Here is a 15,608-nt window from a genome sequence, read left to right as displayed (position 1 = left end):
TTATCAACGTCTATAAAACAAGGCGATACCGTCTCTCCGAGCTGTACAGTCAGCACAGGTACCTGTAAAGAAATCAGCTCAAACCTGTTGGGTTTTCATAGATTTATGCTATCATGAGTTGTGTAGAACTGAACATCTTTCAGCACATAGAAAAAAGATAATATTACATCACTTTAATATACCTTCCTTTTAATTGATGTTCATGTATTTACATTTAAATATAGATTTGGTTTGTCAGAATGAGCAAAATGAACCAACCAGTATCTGGCGACCAACTAATATGGGCCCTGTTAATGAGACAAATATAATGGAAAGGTTGAATGAGCCTCTCCTCACACGACCTCTGTGTTTTCTGTTTCATTGGGAGAGGTGGGTGGTTTCCTCCTACAGTGTGTTTTGCACACTTTCATGCATCACTGCTCCTCACAGTTTAAGTTCTGCTGTCACACATGCTCTCATGCACTTCCACTGAAAACTGAGTCAGGATGGTGTTTCCAATGTTGGTGGTTCTTTTGTTAGGCTTTCTGAGTCAGGGTGAGAGTTTTGAAAACATTTCTGACATATAAAACAAATTTTATGTTTGGTGACATGTTATCTGCTCTTTCTGTGTACATTGAGTTTGAGAGTTTAAAATGCCTTACTGATGTTTACTATTTGAAAGTTAAAAGATTCTGTTAAAGTCTTTGTTTTATTTCTTCATTTCAGAGTCATTTGCCAATAACTTTCTGACTCAGACTGATGAAGCCAAGTCTGTCAGTCTTGGTGGGACCGTGACCATCAGCGCAACAGGGAGTTCAAATATAGGTCCTGATCTCAGTTGGTACCTTCAGAAACCTGGACAGCCTCCCAAACTCCTTATATACAGAGCATCAAGTCTCTCCTCAGGAACTCCGTCACGATTCAGTGGCAGCAGATCTGATTCTCAGTACACTTTAACCATCAGTGGTGTTCAGGCTGAAGATGCTGGAGATTATTATTGTCTGGGTGCCCATGGTGGAGCATTCACACAGTGATATATAGCTGTACAAAAACCTCCTTCAGCAAGACTGAAGGCTGCAGGTGCAGATAGCTGGTGCAGAGGCTGTGATGAAAGTTACTGGCCCAGTGAACACAAAAAGAGCACAAACACAAGAACATACTAACATACTAAAAGCTTAAACATGCTGATTTAATTCTGCTAAAAAACAGTAAATGTAGTTTTCTTCTTGAACTGATCAACTAATAGAATAGAAACATATTATTTACTGTTACAAAATACACTAAATCACAGCTAAATCACAACAGTTGCCTCAGAGAGCTTTATATTGTAAGGAAAGGCCCTACAATAATACAGAATAGACAAAACTAAAACATGTTATGTTACTGAAACAATAAATAACGGGTTATAACCATGACTGTGTGATAGATTGGTGGTCAGTTACTGAAAGGATCTTCATTGAAGTGGCACTACAGTCTTAAAAATCTGTAGTACATTGTATTTTCTTCTCTACATTTTGCACTGCACACAATAAGGTAACATAATAATAAGATGTTCTAACAGTTTTTAAAATAGAGTTCTCACATTTAAGATAGATACATAGACTAAGTCACAAAGTGTTCCACATTTACAATATAATGCAAATGTAAAAAAAGAACTTCGCATATCACACAAACAAGGTACCCGTACTTTATACATGTATTTACAATACATGTATTTTTCAGTTAAACATTTAATATAAAACATATATTTACTTTTATTTGAAATTGATCTTGATTATGTTTCCTGTCACAGGGAAACATAGCAAAATGGCATAAAACAATATAAGGAAATGCAAATAAGCAAATTAATAACCAAATAAGCCAAAGTATAAAAACACTCTATAAAGAAATACATTGAATGCAAAAGTCACAAAATGGCAACTGAGACACAGACAGACAAAACATGTATAAAAACCTTGACAGAAATGAATTAAAGAAAATTACAATTGGCCAGAAGGAGACAAAGAAAATGTGTTTTTTCATCGATGTCCAGTCTGCTTTTTGGATCTGTGTATCAGAGTCAATTTTATATGTATTCTCTTATTTTGACATAAGAGGGCACTATTTGTACAGCAGCAATGTACAATTTCCACCCAGACTCCATTGGTGCAGGTGTGTGCTCACTGACCCATGCATTAATTTGAATATCTGTCGCACACCCTGGATGCAAAATAGTTTTCTATAGTTTCAGTATGATACAGAATTTTTTTCCCTTCTGTAAAATGACAGTTTTTAATGTTTTGCTGGGTGGACAGCTGTCTTTAAGTCTATAAGGCCATCTCTCTGAGCTGTACAGCCAGCACAGAAATCTGTAATTACCTCAACTCTGAACTTATGAAGATCTAAATTACTGCTGTGTTGAAACATATGTGTGAGAACAAGCACATTAGTTATACTAATATCAAATTAAACTAGGGACTGATGTGTTGCAGCGATGATCTCTCGGAGGAGATTAGAGACAACACTGTTCCATAGAAACTCCCTGATACTCATTAACGGGTAGTGAAATTGACATTTGCGCTCCTTTTTTCAGCTTCACACTTCAGTTATGCAAACAGTTTCCTTCTGCAGAAACAAACATTGTTCTTAGAATCTATAGTTCCAAAGCAAAAGGTAAAATAAACTCCAGAATACGGATTTTTTCCTTTGGATTAGATTAGTTTCATACCATAGACAGAGACTTGACTTTATAAGTAAACATGCAGTAACATATACAACCTGCTAGATTAGTAGTTAGTATGTTAAAACAAAACAAGTTTTACCTCACAGACTGAGGATCTGGTCTTCTTGAGCTTCAATAATTATTATCTAATGAGTTTAAAATCAAAAAGCTCTGTGAGGTCTGAGCAAAAATGCCAGCATCATCATGTTAAAGCAATAATAATGCAGTTATTTTCAGGAACTCAAAATGCATCTGAAACTGAGTGTGTTATAAAAAAAATATAAAATATTAAAATATGTTACTCATTCTTTCTCAGTAAAATTTGAGGTCAAAAAAGGTGGTTCTTTTGTTAGTTAGTTTTTATTTTTTTTCTTCATTTCAGGCTCATTTGCCAATAACTTTTTGACTCAGACTGATGAAGCCAAGCAACATTTCAAGCAAGATGTGCTGCTTTTTCCCTCATTTATTTTTGTTGATAAATGAATGATTTGTTTTCTAAGCTATTACCACTCAATTACCTGTGGTAGTTCCATGTAATAAGCATGCAAAATGCAAAGCTGCCCGTTTCTATATATTAACATATTATTAACCTATTAAAAAACTTAATTGAATGAACTGGAAAAACATATGCAGAATCATAATAATTAAAATTGAATGAAGACTACACATGAATACATTAGATTCACATATGCGTGTAGAGGATACTCTTTCACAGCATAATTAATATCTAGATGACAATACATAAAATGGTAAAAATATTTCAGGTAGGAAAGAAAGTAGAACACATTCAAAATGTTCAATAAACAAAAATAAGATATATAAATTGCCTTCAGTGTGTTGAGAGCAGAGAAATGATTTCCATAGAGAGGAGGCTTTGCATCATCAGCTGATCCTCCAGAGAACTGAGAAGGTTTATAGTCCTGTGAGTTCAACGCTGCAGGACTCACATCTGTCAGTCAACACAGCAGAAAGCACAACCACCATGACTCTCATCACCATCCTCATCTGGACGCTGACCTGCTGCTGTTTTACAGGTTCATTCACTCAGCAACATTTCAAACATGATGTGCTGCTTTTTCTCTCATTGATTTCTGCTGATAAATGAATGATTTGTTTTTGTCTGCAGGATGCAGCGGTCAGGTGACTGTGACTCAACCTCCAGTAGTGACATCTACTCCTGGATCCACTGTCACTCTGACGTGTAAAAACAGTAAAAATGTTGCATATTGTCCTGATAGTGATAACCAGTGTATGTCCTGGTATCAACAGAAATCTGGACAGACTCCAAAGCTCCTAATAAAACAGGGGAACAAAATTCAGTCAGGAATGCCAACTCGATTTAGTGGCAGTGGAAGCAGCTCTGACTTCTCTATGACCATCAGTGGAGTTCAGGCTGAAGATGCAGCAGTTTACTACTGTCAGAGTGCCCATGTAATAAACAATACTACTGTGTTTTGCAGTCGTACTAAACCCCCCTCAGTCAGACTGCAGAGACACTGAGCTGTTACAGCAGGAACTGACTGCAGCTGCTGAAGAGGAAGAAACTCTGACACAGACCACTGAAAACAGAGCTGACAGTAATCTCACCAAGCACCAAATCCAGAATTGTGCAGATATATTTAATTTGGGGTGATTTTAGAAAGGATAAAAAAACCCCAGACCCATCCACAAAGTCGCTTTCTTATTGTGTTTCCAACTGTATTCACAGGAAGAGTTGGCAAATTACACAGAAAGATCAGATTTTTTTTTACATTTATATTCCCATTAAGTCTCTTGATGATTATAAAACAAAGTGATCTGAGTTTTTAATACTGTATGATCCCACGTGTATAATGATTTGTATAATGATCAATTAGAAAATGGTAGGTACAAATACAGTGCCTCTGGAAAGTATCCACAGTACTTTACTTGTTCCATATTGTGTCACATTACATCCTTATTCCAAAATGTAACTACTGAGATTCGCTTCTTTTCCACTTGATGATCTGCTGCACCTTGCGATGTGGTAGGACTGTATCACTCACACTTTCACACACAGCTGGTTATACATGAGATCACTGACTGACATTCTCTCTCCCCTATTTTCTTTCACACCCTGGGAATTTTTTGGACTTTACCCCTTGGACATTTTTTTATTTGGGACTTTGAACAATAAGCTGTTGTGTAGAACATTCTCCACATGTGAAAAGAGTGTGAGATTTTCATTTGAATGTACAATGGATTTGTGCAATCTGTTTCTATAAGAGTTAAGGAGTCAGGTTACTAGGGTGCACCTGAGCATTGAAACCCAACGTTGAAACCGAGAATTGAAAACCAAAAGTAACATATGGCCAAGTCATTGTCTTAGCAGTTTATGTGTTTTACTTTTCTTTCATTTTTGTAAGTTTCCTTTCTGCAACTGTAAAGTGCCTTTAACCTGTGCTTGTCAACCTTATGTTTTTTTTCACTAAAGTCGGCTGGTTCTTTTGAGTTACATTCTTGTCTCTGTGTCTCATTTAAACACACCCCTGTGCTCCTATAGTCGAACCTATTGGCCCATTGATATATTCTTTTCAACAATTCCCCTTACTGTGTTACATATACAACTACGTTTATAGTGATTCAACCTTTATATTTATCATTAAATATGAGCAAAAGTTCATGAGCACATCTTTTTTAAGTGTAGTGACAGAAACCGATGTGTATTTATTTCCAAACTTTAATAAATTGCATTTTTTTTTATAAAAGTTATAAATTCTTATAGATAAAGAATCAAAAGATAAAACATTAGTGATTTTTCATGAACTGGGATTTTATTTTGTTCTGCAGACTTTCTTTTTATAGCATGGTTTGAAAACACAATGTGAATAAACAGATGACATCTGCATGCACAACAACAGACAACAATGTTTGCAGGAAAATTAAAACAAACGAAACATGTAGCTTCATCAAACACATATGCAAACAGGAAGTGTTGCTGAAGTTCTACTCTGAGCAGTGGTCAGGGTCCAGGGTTTGAGTGACAGGGCACTGTCCACTCAGACTGGCCTCACAGCTCACTGAGCCCGCCTTCTTCCACTGGTCTGCAGAGAGGCTCAGGGTGCTGCTCCAGCTGTAGTGGCCGTCTGTCCCCAGGACCTCCAGGCTGCTTGACACACCTGAGGATGTGCTGGTGCCCCCCACCTTCCAGCCCAGCTTCCAGTTTGAGGGGAAACCGCCGGCAGCCAAACACACCAGAGTGGCACTACTCAGTTTGTCTTCCTCTTTGGATGGAGGGAGGACAGTGAGGGTGGGCCTCACCACACCCACTGGAGGAGAGAGAGGGGAGAAGAGCAACCAAAGACATAAGAATCAAAGCAGGAAAGAAATACCTACATGGTGTTTAATCATTAATTATTGATGAATATTATTATTTCTATAATGTTTTACAGTAAATATCTCATCTATGTGATAATTTTCAATGTTACACTGACAGAGTTGAAACACTCATGTACAGTTTAAACTTTGTCATCTGCTTCTTTCACTTCCTTTTAAACTACAAGTACAATCAATCATCCATGAACTCAAAGCTGGTCTGTGTTTACTGACACTTTTTTTTTTTTTAACTTTTGGGGAAATCCATAAAATACTGATATTTTCAAAATAGAAACAATAAAGAAATAAATCCACAAACACTATATTTGACAATCAAAGCTTGAAAATAACAAAACCTGAAATATTTTAACTGGAAAATACTAAAAAGATATTAATTAATATTTCAGAGAAACTTAAAAATGAAAAGGGAACAAAATATTTTTTTGTGTTTTTTTTTTTTAACGTAAATTCTGACATTTGTAAAACTGAATGAGTTTCTCAGGGAAGTTATTTTGCAGACTGTGAGATCAACTTTCTTTTATAAATAATGAAAATGATCAACAACAATCACCAAACTTGATCAAATATCTTTTCAAAATTTTATAAAATGTTTTGTAATGGTAGTAAATTAAAATTTCTGGTACTTACAGTCAACGGTGAGTTTGGTTCCTCCACCAAAAGTCCACCACAGTGATACAAACTCATTAAGTGGCCGTACAAAAACCTCCTGCACTCTGATCAAGCATCTAACCACTGAAAATGAACCTTTTTTCATGTAAAACATCACAGCACACCTCATTAAATGCAGAAGATGATTTCACTAAAGCGACTTAAAGTGTTTAATAATTTTAAATCATGATTATCATAATCATATTTTTAGGATTAAGAATTGAAAGACAAAACTTAATTTTCACCTCACACATACACAAAACTGTTTAAAACAGCAAAGAGAAACGTTTCAAGAAATCATGAATTCTGAAACTATGAGAATATAATAAAGATGGCTTTACAGGTATATTGTATTTGTTGATACTAAAATCAAAAAGTAAACATACAAACCAGAGTGCCATTTTAATCCAGGTGTTAAAAATATGTAAATATGCTTCCAATATATTTTTCTCTATTCCATAAAATCTTTAAAGGTATTAGTTCAAAACTATTTTCTTTTGCTTTTGTGCCCCAAAGTTTCCTTCAGTGTGTTGAGAGCAGAGAAATGATTTCCATAGAGAGGAGGCTTTGCATCATCAGCTGATCCTCCAGAGAACTGAGAAGGTTTATAGTCCTGTGACTTCAACACTGCAGGACTCACATCTGTCAGTCAACACAGCAGAAAGCACAACCACCATGACTCTCATCACCATCCTCATCTGGACGCTGACCTGTTGCTGTTTTACAGGTTCATTCACTCAGCAACATTTCAAACATGATGTGCTGCTTTTTCTCTCATTGATTTCTGCTGATAAATGAATGATTTGTTTTTGTCTGCAGGATGCAGCGGTCAGGTGACTGTGACTCAACCTACAGTACTGACATCTGCTCCTGAATCCACTGTGACTCTGACCTGTAGGACCAACCCAGCTGTTCAGAGATGGTCTGATGGTGACGCCATGTTCTGGTATCAACAGAAATCTGGACAGACTCCAAAGCTCATAATAAAATTTGTGAAAACACTTCAGTCAGGAACACCAACTCGATTTAGTGGCAGTGGAAGCAGCTCTGACTTCTCTATGACCATCAGTGGAGTTCAGGCTGACGATGCAGCAGTTTACTACTGTCAGAGTCAACATAACATAAACAGTGTTTGGGTGTTCACACAGTGATTTGTAGTCGTACAAAAACCTCCCTCAGTCAGACTGCAGAGACACTGAGCTGTTACAGCAGGAACTGACTGCAGAGGAAGAGACTCTGACACAGACCACTGAACACAGGCCTCACAGTAACTTCACTGAGCAATAAACACATTCAAGGCCATTTTAACATAAGGATTTAAATAAATAAACAATTACGTTTATAATAAAAACATAACAACTAATTTTAGTTAGGTTTCCTGACTGTAGTCACAGCAAGAGTAGTCGTTCATATGAACAAATGAAATATATTTTCTTTACCTTTGTATTCATAGCAAGTTTGTTCATCATGACATTTAAAAACAACAAAAACCAACTGCCAGTTTCAAGTTTTTTACTACTGTGTTATGTCACATCATTTTCATACAATTCCTCACCATTTTCAAGCTATTGACACTCTACCAGGAGAAATTCAAATTCAGGAGAAATCAACTGAAATCATCTAGTAGGTAGTTTTAATTGTAAATAATAAATTTAACCCATTGTGCTTGTCATTAACTAAGAACACCCCCGCCCTCCCCCCCGACAAACAAAACCTAAGATATCATAAAGCGAATTTGTGGTTATTGCAAAACGTTTGTGCTATGCTGACAAACATGAGTCAACCAGAGATTAAAGTGAAATTTTGAAGGAGGGGGAGCCCTAAGAGTGGGTGTTGAGGTGCAGTGTGGGGAAAATAATTACTTAGAAATAATTCACATCATAATTTGTGTTGTGAGCTCCAGTAAATTGCCTTTGCTTGTGTGTATGTGTGTGTAGCTGTGGTCAGCTGACCTGAACAAAATGTAAGTAGAGAGCCATATGACTGATTTCCAACAATGCAGAGACTATAAATATAATATAATAGAGAACTTTGCGAGGGCACTTTTATTAATAAATGGCGTTAGTAGTGGGATAATAAGGCAGAAAAAGAAAATAATAATATGTTAATTTCTAAGCTATTACCACTCAATTACCTGTGGTAGTTTCTGTGTAATAAGCATGCAAAATACAAAGCTGCCTGTTTCTATATAATATCATATTAATAACCTATTTGAAAACATTTCCTGGTAGTTGCAGCAGGAAATAAACAGAAATAAGAAAAAAGCAGAGCTGCAAAATGCAAAACTGCTTGTTTGTATTTATTAACACATTAATAACAACGTTAATACTGTTTTATAACAAACTTACAGAAGAGCAATGACTACCAGGAAACACATGTGATGTTTTCTGTGTAATAATCTGTAATTTAATACCATGGTAATGATAACTCATTAAATCAAGCACCACCCAGACTTCACAGGTGCAGGTGTTCTCACTGACCCATGCTATAATTTGAATATGTATCGTGCATCCAGTTATGTGAAATTTTTCAATTTTTAACAAGACTGGTATGCACAATAGTAATATTGTTTTATCCCTGTCACACTGAATGTTTTGTCATCAAAGTAACTGCAACACACTCTGGTGGACATAATATAACAAATTGACTAAAATGAGCTTTTTGGACGTAATTGGAAGGGAACTCACCGCATCACTGGAGTTAGAAGACTAACCTAACAGTATGCTCATGGGTAAAAGAGCAACCAACAAACAATCTAAGCAACAAAAAACAAACAGAAAAACAATTAAACTAAAACAAACAAAAAAACCCAAACAAAACAAAACAAAATAATTTCTTTTATTTTTGGAAAGATCCAATTCACCTGTACATGGTTTAAAAATATCAAATACCTGGTTTCTGTGGAGTAAACCCTTCATCACAGGGTTTTACAGGAGCTGTGCAGGACTAAATTATTCAAACAACAAACTAATATTAGATAAGTTTACAATTTAAAAGCTTTAAAACACTATGTATAAGTTTCTTTTTTGAAATACATGTAGAATGAAAAGGTTGAATGATCCTCTCCTCAGCTGACCTCCTAAAATGGGTTTTGCACACTTTCATGCATCACTTCTCCTCACAGTTTAAGTTCTGCTGTCACACATGCTCTCATACACTTTCATTGAAAACTGAGTCAGGATGGTGTTTCCAATGTTGGTGGTTCTTTTGTTAGGCTTTCTGAGTCAGGGTGAGAGATTCTTACATTTAAGACACAGACTGTTTTATATTTGATGAAATTTTCTTTGTTCTTTTTATGTTTGTGTCTAAAAAACAAACTTGTCATTTTATTCTTCGTTTCAGAGTCATTTGCCAATAATTTTCTGACTCAGACTGATGAAGTCAAGTCTGTCAGTCTTGGTGGGACTGTGACCATCAGTGCTACAGGGAGTTCAAACATTGGTGCTGATCTCAGTTGGTACCTTCAGAAAACTGGAGAGAGTCCCAAACTTCTTATATACGGAGCATCAAGTCTCTCTTCAGGAACTCCGTCTCGATTCAGTGGCAGTAGATCTAGTTCTCAGTACACTTTAACCATCAGTGGGTTTCAGTCTGAAGATGTTGGAGATTGTTGCTATTTGGACTGTCGTTGTAGTCGGATGTTTAAACAGTGATTTATAGCAGTACAAGAACCTCCTTCAGTCTGGTTAAAGGCTGCAGGTGCAGTGTGCTGGACTGTGATGAGAATAACTAATCCACTAACACAAGAATCATCAACCACAAACGCACTGAATAAAACTAAAACTAAAGAAGTATACAACTACGTTTATAATGATTCAACCTTTATATTTATCATTAAATATGAGCAAAAGTTCATGAGCACGTCTTTTTTTAAGTGTAATGACAGAAACTGATGTTTATGTATTTAGTTACCTTCATAAATGGCATTTTTTATAAAAGTTATAAATGATCATAGATATAGAATAAAAGGTTAAAACATTAGTGATTTTTCATGAACTGGGATTTTATTTTGTGATGCAGACTTGTTTTTTATAGCATGATTTCAAAGCACAACATGAACAAGCAAATGAAATCTGCATGCATAACAATAGAGAGTCAAATGTTTGCAGAAAAATATGAACAAACAAAACCTGTAGCTTCATCAAACACATCATGCAGACAGGAAGTGTTGCTGAAGCTCTACTCTTAGCAGTGGTCAGGGTCCAGGGTTTGAGTGACGGGGCTCTGTCCACTCAGACTGGCCTCACAGCTCACTGAGCCCGCTTTCTCCACTGGTCTGCAGAGAGGCTCAGGGTGCTGCTCCAGCTGTAGCGACCGTCTATCCCCAAGCTTATTGAAACCCCTGGGGATGCTCTGTTTGTCTTCCTCTTTGGATGAAGGGAGGACTGTGAGGGTGGGCCTCAACACACCCACTGGAGGGGAGAAGAGCAACCACAGACATAAGAATAAGTCCTGGAAACAGTGGGGTTTGAGCTTAGACCCAACGCTCTCTAACAAGCAGCTGACTGAAGCCTTAGGCTTCACTGAACTCCCACCCATAAGCAAAACTGCAACTAACTTTACATCTTCTGAACGTTCAGGCACAGGCCATTTGAAAGCAGTGTGCCTGTCCCACAATCCCCTGGGCTCCACCGGCTTTGAGCTGGTGTTAAAGACTCTGCCCCTCCACTGCCTCACACACGTGGACCTGTCAGCCGTATACAGAGGGCCTGCTGATTACCCGGCACTGGAACACCTCGCCAAAGTCCTGTCACAGGTGTGCATGCAAAAATCATGCAATGTCATTTATTGTCGAAAGATATAACTATGCAATCAGGTTAAGACTTTTGTTTTTTTGCAGGACGAGTGCTCTCTGACCCACCTCAGCCTGCTGCAAATGGGCTGACAGACAGCAGCGTAGCTACCTTGGCGAGGTTTGTGTGTGAGGGCGTCATTTCTACGGCTCAGTTATTACTCAAGTTATTAGGGCTTTGCCTTTGTTTAAATTGTCACTCTTTACTGGCCTGTTGGACTTTTTATTATAATTTCACAGGTGCCTCTCGTCGTGTCCCACACTGGTGAGTCTGAATCTGTCAGGAAATCTGTCTGTTACATCAGCGGGACTTCACAACATCCTGGCGTCTGTCAGAGAGGCCCGTCGACCACTGACACTTCTAAACCTCGAAGGTATGCATATGTGTGAACTTGGAGATACTCCATGGACATGGAGTTTCACACTAATTCACAATTTGGATTTCTTTGATGTTTTTATCACCTGTGCAAAGTTGTACTTGGCAACAGTTTGTTTCTTGCTATCAGTCTGTTTCCTTTTGACACATTTCTAAGTTTGAACATTTAGTATGTATGCACAGAGGTGTTACATGGTGAGTACACACACAGACATTACAATATAGAAGTGTGGTTTAAAGATAAAAAAAAAAAAGATTAGTTGTGAATTAATTTTCCATTTTATGGGGCAGAAAACATTGCTGGATGCTAGCTAATTGGCTACATTTGGATGTCAAATATTTATAGGGGGGGAAATGGACATTATGGATATGAAATAAAATGTTTCTTTGTTGCTTAACCTGCAGGTTGTCAGGTCTCTGGCCCTTGGGAGAGTCAAGATCTGGACAGTTTGTCAGAATTGGTCCAGGATATCCATCTTTGCTCTCAGGCCCTCAACAAGCTGGACCGACAGACCTTGAAGCAGCGATGGGACAGGACTCAGTCACACGGACACTTTCTCGACTGAAACTCCAAGTGCCTCCTCTCTGCCACCTCCACTTGAGGGTTGCAGGTGTGTTCATAATAAATAATTAATAATGAATTATTAATTTCATAATAATTCATAATAAAAGTGGTCATTTTTATAAACATTTTGTTTAATGAGGCTACACCAAAAAGAAACAAGATAAAAACAAAATAGAGTGACATGGTGTCCACCAACAGTCTGTTGATAGCTTGTGTTTTATGCATTTTTCTCTGCCTTATTTATACATGTAAAGCTCTGTATCTGTATAAAGAGTCTGTGTTAGTGTGTGAGAGGCAGTGTTGGGAAGGTTACTTTTAAAATGTATTCCATTACAGAATACAGAATACATGCCCCAAAATGTATTCTGTAACCTATTCCGTTACGTTACTCAATGACAGTACCGTATTCTGAATACTTTGGATTACTTAATATATTGTGGCGAGTTCAGACAAGGAGGAGACGGAGGTATCGTTTGGTCTTGCTTCCCGTGAGCTAGCCAGGGAGCACAGCCGTTTATAACATTTGCAGAAGAACACACTGCCACTAGCTAACTGCTCAGCGTGGCAACCACAACACACATAGGGCGCCCTCTGACCCCGGAAGGACACACCGTCGCAGCGAGAGGGCGTCACCCGTCACCATGGCAACATACACAAAACATAACTGTACAAGCAGAACCCCGAACAGCCCTGACCCGCTACAATATTATCATGCTTTTTACAACAACGTGAATGTACTATTGCTGTGTGATTTATTACTATTACTGAAGGTCCGCGACTCCGAACTGTAGTAAAGGGACCTCTGACTAATGCTGGGCTCACACTGTGCGATTTTTGGCCCATTTTGAGCCGATTTTTGAGTCGTGCGATCGTTTTGGCGATCGGCCCGATTTTGGCCTTCATTGTGCGTCGTGCATCGTGTAGTATACGTGGGGTAACGAGAAGCGATTGACACCTCACGACCAGCTCCCGATCATCAATCGCTTGGTCGTGAGGGTGTCACCGCAGTTTGCCACACTGCGCACGCGCAAACACAAATGTCAGCGAAAAAGACGGCGTAGCACGGCAGTGCAGCGTGTGATCTGGACACAAGCGAGGGAGGCACAACCTGTAGAACCATCCGAGCCCTTTCGATGTGGCCTCACAAAATTATCACGACCACAACAACCGTGAAAATAGTTGGATCGACACTGCTGCTCAATCACAGCTGCCTGACCAATGTTTTTCATTAGCAATTTAGCAAAGTTGATGGTGGTGGTGTGTCTGTGTGAGTGAAAGACGGAGAGGGAGAGCGAGCGACAGAATTTATGTTATAACCTTCATTTTTATGGACGCACAGTGTGAGCACTCAGGTCGCATCAGAGCATCGGGGCGTATAGTGTGAGACCCTGCATCGTGACCTATGAACTTCTAACCCCTGCGAGTCAATTGTACAGTTTGAGCAGGAGCTGAATCGCGCGACTGAAAAAAATCGCACAGTGTAAGCCCAGCATAATACGGCAGGGTCCCTGTCGGCTGGTAGCCGAAAAATAGCTCTACTTTGTTGTGTGGGTCAACTTTTCTTGCGACAGACAGAGAGAGGCGTTGAAAGGCTGCTCCAACGGAACTTGTTGTTTTCGGAGGAAAACACGAACACAGTGTACAGTCGAGTCTTAATAGCTTATGTTAACCATTCCTCGCCGTCAGTCCCCTGACCGTGGTCGGGAGACACGAGGGGAGATGCTTCCTCCAGGGCCGAAGTTTGTCCTCCTTCGGGGTTAACTCCCTTCACTTTTGTGGAGTAGTGAGGCAGACAGAAATCAGCCGAGGCACCGGAGAGTACTGAAGAGATGAGGCTTTAATAACAGTACTGCACACTTTGGAAACACACTGCATAGCCTGTAGCCCGTTAGAACGCTGCTCCCGGTCGCCCTCTACCCATGACACACTCTCTCACTCTCTTTTTTTCCTCTTTCGCTCCCCGCGTTTCCTTCACGCGCATGCTCACACACACATTACATACACTCCTTACTGCACCCAGTCACACACAAGACAGCAATTCCTGCAACACTTACTTACAACTGGGCTCGTCAGGCTCTTCTTGGCTGCAGTGGTTATTATTATATTTACATGCTTCCAGCTCCCGTTTTTGCTCGATGACTGCTCGTACCTTTCCACTCCCCTTTTTCTCCCTCCTAGCGCTCACAGACACATAACGTGTATGGCAGTCCATTCTCCCAGCAGCACGGACTACACTGAACATGATGCTACATTCTTTAGAGCTATGCTTGTAGCATTCTGCCTGTTAGCTTAGCACAACAACAACAACAACAACGAAAAGGCGCTCTCTCACCCAGGAAACACAGTCGCAGAGAGAGAGAGCGTCGCCCTGTAACCATGGCAACCGTAACGCTGCCGCCTGGAACAAAAGAACGTAGCTGTCAAACAAAACCCAAACAGTCCTGACCCGCAACAAAATGAAACAGGAAAGTACCCCAGTGTATTCCATTTATTTCAACAAAGTAACTGTATTCTGAATACCACTTTTTTAAACGGTAACTGTAACGGAATACAGTTACTCATATTTTGTATTCTAAATACGTAACGGCGGTACATGTATTCCGTTACTCCCCAACACTGGTGAGAGGTTTTGTGTCACAATGGTCCTGTTTTGTAGGATTTGATAAAAAAAACCCCAAACACAATTAAAGTAACCGACAATGCTATACGTTGACATCGTTCTTTCACTGTAAGACTCAGCAGGCTATGGTGAATAATCACAGTGATTTTCAGGTCTCTTAAGAAATCTATCTAGGAGCTATGACAGTGTAAAGACACCCTGCATTTTTAAATGTGCGGCGACATTTGAATGAGGCGCGTACCAGCAGAGGGAGCCAACGCACCACAAATGGTACACAGCCACAGATGCGCTTTGTGCAATGTATTTGTGACATGCAGGAGTGTCCGCAAAGAAATGTGGATAAGTTGAAAATCAAAAGCTAAAGAGCTCATTCTTGCACTGTTTTGATCAGAGCACTCGTGGGAATGTTCAAGTGTTGAGAATTTGTAATTATAAAGTGAATTAGGGAAAGATATTAGATACTGCCACTGGCTAGATTTCAACCCGGGTCTCTGGCTCCCAAAGCGCGTTCTCCATAATATATTTCAAGCGTTTACCACAACTGAGAGGTGAAAATTGCTGTTTCTTCGTGTT

At 39.0% G+C, this 15,608-nt stretch overlaps 1 long non-coding RNA gene across 1 annotated transcript; it reads right to left on the bottom strand.

Annotated features, from left to right (window-relative positions):
• Nucleotides 1-5,450: 5,450 nt before the first annotated feature.
• LOC309695984 lies at nt 5,451-6,765 on the bottom strand. The gene is made up of 2 exons (XR_014273285.1): nt 6,662-6,765; nt 5,451-5,967 (listed from the first exon to the last, which is right to left on the bottom strand). It is a non-coding gene; the product is annotated as an uncharacterized lncRNA (long non-coding RNA).
• Nucleotides 6,766-15,608: the final 8,843 nt, after the last annotated feature.

The sequence above is a fragment of the Aulonocara stuartgranti genome, assembly GCF_965226115.1.
Source record: "Aulonocara stuartgranti genome assembly, chromosome: 19".
Taxonomy (NCBI): Eukaryota; Metazoa; Chordata; class Actinopteri; order Cichliformes; family Cichlidae; genus Aulonocara; species Aulonocara stuartgranti.
Note: the sequence above shows the minus strand (reverse complement) of the source record. Positions and strands in the feature narration are given on the sequence as shown.